Here is a 6,610-nt window from a genome sequence, read left to right as displayed (position 1 = left end):
TATGTTGTGTTTGCCTGATGCTCTCTATGACGTGCATGTCCCTTTCTGAAGTAGTCTTGAATGGCGCCTCAGTGGGGACCGACAAAGCTGTGCACTTCCCTCAGGGGACATACAAGCTGGTCCAGCAGTCTGACCAGGGCTCCTCAAACATGGGTGCATGGGGGACTCCAGGGACAGAGAGCAGGTGCCCTCTGGATCCTCCAGCTTTTGCTTAAAGAATTTAGGCTAGAAACCCTGAAAACCACCCCTCTGGCCTCCCTCCCCAGTTCCCAGATACTGAAGCCGGAAATAGATTGAAGAAGTTGTCAGGATGTGGTTTCCATACAAAAATCCCTTACCCGTCATTCCCAAAACATTATCTCAGTGCCTTCCCCCACCAAACTCCTACATCCCAACCAGGTCTAAAGCACAAAACCCATTTCAGCCTCCTCCCCCCGCAGAACCCTGAAGTCCCCTTAGGTTCCTATATCTGAGATGGAAAAAGTGCCACACCTTGTTTGATTCTATCCCCTTTTTATAGAAAAGGAAACTGATCACCAAAGAGGGAAAGTAGCTTGTCCAGGTGTCAGGAAGCTAACTCATGACAAACTGGTACTAAAGACCCAGGTCTCAACCAGAGTGCTAGCCTCCCAATACCTACTCTTTTGTGTAAAATCTCACTAATCATTTTTGCTTCAGCAGTATTTCAAGGCTATTGGGCTTTCATTCCAAATTCATGTGTTTTAGCCTGGGGCCAAATTCCCCTTTATTTTGGGAAACACAAAGACAAATTCTTGTCAGTAAATAGGGCCTATTACCTGGAGCAAATGTGCACAGACTGTTTCCTTTGTCCTGTGCAATTAGAAGACCCTGTGACTTGGTAAAGCTGCTTTCAATCCTTTTTGAAATAAAGCCAAATCCAAATAAATATATAAAATAGGTAAATGATGGCTTCGAGACCTAAATCGAGAAAAACAGGATTTTGGAAGAAATGTTGGGTTTCTCTTCTGTTTAATTGTGGGTTTCCGGGAGAAAAATCGTTAACTTATTCAAAGTGTCCTTTTCTACTGGGCAGCTCTGTAAGGGTGCAGCATTCTTGAGAGCCGGCAGCAATGGATGATTTGCTCCTGGCTTCTACCTGATGTGGAAGTTAGGGCTGTTTTATGTGACACCTGGTGGCTAGCAACAGAACTGGCCGCTCACAGTGACCTGCTGCCCCCTGCTGGAAGCTCTTGGGACAAGCTGTTTGGATACCTGATTTCTGAGATTCTAACTCGATACTGTATGTGATTTATTTATTTCCTTTCCTTTCCTTTCCTTAGAGGGTTTGGCCATGATCCTCCCCATCCCCCTCACCCTTCCATCCACCACCAAAACATAAATAATGGTGCAGGAGCTAAAGGTGGGCTGGAAAGCTCTCTCAAGCCAAGGGCTGACACTGCCCTTTCTGTCCTTATTGTGGAAGAAAGGGAATGAGCTTCTCATGCAGAGGTATCACCACGTGTGGCTGCAGTGGCTCTGCAAGGAGCACCTGGCCATCCCTGGAAAATTCTTTCCTAGTACCTGTCTGGGAAGATGATTAGTGCTGTGGCTGTTTGTTGGAAAGAAGGGGGCACTATTTACCTTTGTAATCAATCTGTTGACTTGCAGATTTCCAAATAGTACTTATTTTTATTGATTTTAGACAACTTTTTAATTGCCAAAGTAATACATGGGAAAGGTGGAAAATAGATTATAAAGAAATGAGGAAGAGGCGATGTAGCCCAAGGCTTTGGGAAAGTCAGAGGACAGAAAGGTGGCAGAGATGAAAGAAGAAAGGGAAAGGGACAAATGACTTGGCTCTATTTTTCCTAAGCAAATACTATGAGGTGAATAAGAATCTTTAGGCCATGCATTTAAGTATGCAAAAAACCATAATGTTACGGTTTTTTGTCTTCTAACTCAACATTATCTCTACTTCAAGTCTCTATTCCAGTGAGGGAGAAAACAAAGTTACTAGATACATGGGGACAGTGTGTCTTGCTAGTCATTTCGGGATCCTCCTACCCTAAGTGCAGGGAGACAGGGCTGTGTTAGGACATTAGAGGTAGGAAGGCTCACAGAGCCACATACGTGCACACTGACACCTGCTAAGACATGGCTGCCCTCAGGAGAATCACTTTCCACAGAAATGTCCTTACATGATGGTTGTCCTCTGGTTCAGGTCCACCAGATCTATTTCCCAGCTAACCCTCAAGCTCTTTCAGGGATGCCGGGCCTCTCTGTCATGTCACTGAGGAGCCACAGGAAGCTTAGCCCACCTTGGGCTCTGCCCCAGACACACATGGCCACTAAATCCACTGCCATGCTGTGTGCTGGGGCAGGGTCTCTGGATGGTCATCGCTTTCCTGGGCCTTCTAGAAAAGTGAGATCCAGAGCTCCTCTGCTGTCTGGGCTCTATCTTCCTCCCTCCTCGCCCCTGGGGTTTGGCTTACCCTAGCATCTGACCGCGACCACCCCTCAGCCTCCTGTTTCTCTCTGGGCCAAAGGAAGACTCCTCCCTGCTGCCTTGGTGGGAAGGAGAGAGGCAAACACTGTTCCAAAGCAGTATTTATGCCAAAACCTTGAACTTTAAAGGTTAAAAAATATTCTAATTGTTTTGTTTCTCTGTTTCCATTGTGGCCTCCCTTTCCTGAGGCACAAAGGCCAAGTATGGACTTGGAAGGGCTATGAAGAAAACGAAGCAGGGAAAGAAACTTTAATTCATACAAGGCCAGACTATAAACTTTAAGGCCCTAGAATAAAAATAAAAAAAAATAAAAAAGGACATGGCATTCCACATCCAGTAATCCAAAATAAAAACAGCACTTAATAAAATGGCATTAACTGTAAAATAAATGTAAAGAACCCCAAGGGGTCCTGATTTTCCCAGGCTTTAAAAAAATATCAGATTTTTTCAAAAATCATGTTTTGGTAGCAGTGCTTTACTGGTCCTCTTAGCCTATGCTGAGTTGGCCTTTGTGTGCCCCAGCACTGATGACATGATAGCATGTCTACCTGCAGAGTCCCTGGGGTGGCCCACCATCATGTTCAATGATTGGTATTGGGCTGGCTGTGCTGGACGCTGCATCCACACAAGAGCCACGCAGCTGCTGCTTTTAGAGAGATCACGGAAAGCAGCCAGAAGTGAAGACTGAGAAGGCTGAAGGAAGGAAGGTTGATTTTGGTGGAATCGTCTTCCTGGTCACCAGAGCTGGCTCCGAGAGAGCCAGCACATTGTGAGATGTACTAGTTTGCTACTTCTGCTTAATGAGCCACCCAGACTCCCACGGCACACATAACAGGCAGTCATTGTCATGCTCACAGGCTTACAGACCAGCTGGGGCCCTTGTGCATCAGTCAGGCGGTGGGGAGTTGGTGTGGGCTCTGTTCTACTTTCTTTTATTCTTCTGGGACCTGTGGGTTAACCAGGGCAAGTTCTTCTCATGGTCATGGCAGAAGTGAAAGGGGTGAGCAGAAACATATGAGCCTGGGCTCAGAAACAGTACCATCACCTCTATCCACATTCCATTGGCCAAGGCAAATTAGATGACCAAGTCCACATCAGGGGTGTGGACACATTCTTCACCTGAATGGAACTGCAGAGTCGTATGGCAAAGTGTGTGGATTTGGAGAGCGGGGAGAATGGAGACTGGTAGAACTGCTACTTGTTTTGGGATTTTCTACTGAATCCTGATAGTGGAAGAACATGTCTTTTGAGTTGCGATCAGTAGGAAGGAAAGACTGGCTGATGTCTCTTCTGATAGTATGGAAGTCCTTTTGAAAGTTTAGCTTAGAAATTAAGTTCCATAATGATCAGGACAATGTACGTCTGGTTCACTTCATGTGTTCAGTAAATACTTTTTGATTAAATGGTGTAAGAATATATGTACAGTTATATATCTGCATATAGACATAAAGGGGTAAAAAAGTTGAATATATCTACCTATAAAGAAAGGGGGTAAAAGTATAAAAAGAATACCAAGTTGAAGTCAAAAGACAGGGATTCTAGTCTTTACTCTGCTTGTAATTAGTTCTTCTAAAACCTTGTGCAAATCGTTCAATGGGCCTCAATTTCCTCATCTGTGAAATGGAATGATTGGATTAGGTTTTCTCTAAGAAGCTCCCAATTTCAGTTTCCTAAGATGCTGGGATATAGTCACTAATGGGCCTCCATTTCCTCAAATGTGAAATGGGATGACTGGATTAGATTTTCTCTAAGAAGCTTCCAATTTCAGTTTCCTAAGATGCTGGGATGTAGTCACTCCAACTGCTGACAGGTCCATTTCTTTTGGATAGACCAACTACCTCTCCACTCCCACCTCAACCTGACAAGACACTCAAGTGCATTTCACTCACAGTGTGGACGTGAGTCAGAGCACTGAGGTGCATGTACCATGAACAGACTACAGTGAGCTGTGAACACTCACAATCAGGCTGTAGCCTGAGAGGGGACTGTATGGCTGGATTCAGGATAACTGGTTATGACAATCCTTCCTTCCAAGGACCTGTGGATGTCACTGTCTCCAAGCTGCCAGTGTTACAGATGACAGCAGGCTATTCGTCTGATCCCTTTTACTTTTCAAGTAACTTACTCCTCTAGATGCTTATAAATTTTTTTATCCTTGATGTTCAGTAATTTTTAAGAGTGTTCCTAGGTGTACGCCTTTGTCTGTAACTCCTGCCCAGAACTTAGTGGGCCCTTTAATCTGAGACTTAAGTACTATTTTCAGAGTGGAAATTTTCCTCATTTTTTTCTATAATTACTTCCTCTCCTCCCATTACGTCTTCTCCTCTAAGACTCTCATCTACTCCCTCATTATTTCCATTTCTTTGTCCCGTTGTTTTGAATTTTGATGACTCCTTCCACTTGATCTTCCAGCCCACAAATGTACTTTACAGTATTATACCAGCTTCCAATTTTTCCATCAAATTTTGAAATTCAAAACTAAAAATTTTTCATTCCAATAAAAGGTTGTGTCTTGTTTTTGTCATTTTGGCCTTTGAAGTGTGTTTCCCCGTGGCAGCTAACTTTCACCAGAAGCCTTGGGCTGGAGCCCGTCCCAGGTGCGGGGAACGCTGCCATGGACGCAGGAGTGAAATCCCTGCTCTCAGAGCCTGCACCTGTTACAGGTGGTTTGCTCTGCTTTCTTCCCTGGTTGGATTTCCTCAGGCGCTTTCTTTTGCCTACCCTTGGCTCTGTCCACCTTGAGAAGTGGGGTGGACCCTCATGTAGCAGTAAACCCCTGGTTGATAGGAGGCCACAGACTGCATCTATGGGCCAGCATTGCACTAAGGCTACTCCGTCAGAAACCTGTTCTTTCCAACAAGGATGATCCAAGGTGTGTACAGACACACACACACTTCTCCTCCTCCTAAGTTCTGAGCCTCCCCTTTATTGTTCCTTGCTCCCACCTGCCTTAAAGGAAACGATACCCTCACCTGTCCCCTTCTCTGGAAACCTAGGCAGAGCCTGTGGTCACTGCTTCCAGGCCTTACCTGACTAGAACCAGCAACCATTTTGCTCAGAAGAGGCAGGTGAATGGGAATTGGAAAGAACATTTAAGGTGTCCTCTGGCTGCCGTCTGTGCCCATCAGTGCCTTTTCTCAGACTTCACAGTCCCCAGGGGTTACTTTTAAGTGAGGGTGACAGTAGGGACTGAGACACTGCAGGTCTATATCAGCCACAGGCTGGCTGCGAGCAGGTCCCTTTACTATTCTGGGTCTATACTTCTGTAGTTTAAAGCAAAGGGCGTCCTGTCAGGTTTCTTAAGTTCCCCCAGCACTACAATTTGACTGGCTTATGCGCCACTAAATGCCTGAAGTACTGGGAGATGCCAGGATACAGTTCTCTACTCTAATAGTTTAACAGATGTTCTGGGCACCCTGTGGGAACCGTTCCCATTTTCCTCAGTAGGACCAGGTGTTGTAATGCTCAGAGCTTCTGCTCTGTAATATTCCTAGACAGAAAGGGCTAATCTAATGTCTCTGAAATACTTCTGTGCTGAATAGCATCTTCACAGGCCCTGAGGCAGCCAGAGTTCTTTGTCTGAATCAATTTGTGCTCCAAAGTTGTGTCTCCCAAGCCATCTGGGCTTTGCTTACACAAGGTCTACAACACTGGGCTTATTCTCAAGAAGCATCTGTATCACCAGGGCTCCTGTGAGAAATGCAGATTTCCAGGCCACAGGCCAAAGCTGCTAGAGCAGGATCTCTGATGGCGGGGCTCAGGGACTCTGCATTCTAAATTGGCAACAAGGGCCATGTGATTAACAACCCTCTGATCTCCCTTCAAGTCACCTAGATGGAGCCGTGGGTGAGCTTTAATAATAGAGCAGGCAGCGCCAGTCCTGGTGTGCCAGTTTACACTTCTGAAGGGCAAGTGTAGGTGCCTCAGAGAGGGAAGCAGACCTCAAGACCAGCTCACTGCAGAAGAGAAACGTGACTGACCAGTGCAGTGGTTCTGAGTGGTCAATGCACCAGGTGCATCAGCACTGCCCAAGAACCTGTAAGGAATGCCAACTATCAACCCCATCCTAGAACTTTCCAGCCAGAAACGCTGGGGCTGGGGCTGGGGCTGGGGCTGGGGCTGGGGCTGGGGCTGGGGCTGGGG

This window comes from Miniopterus natalensis, chromosome 6 (assembly GCF_054644295.1).
Source record: "Miniopterus natalensis isolate mMinNat1 chromosome 6, mMinNat1.hap1, whole genome shotgun sequence".
Classification (NCBI taxonomy): domain Eukaryota; kingdom Metazoa; phylum Chordata; class Mammalia; order Chiroptera; family Miniopteridae; genus Miniopterus; species Miniopterus natalensis.
This window is presented reverse-complemented; position numbering follows the sequence as displayed.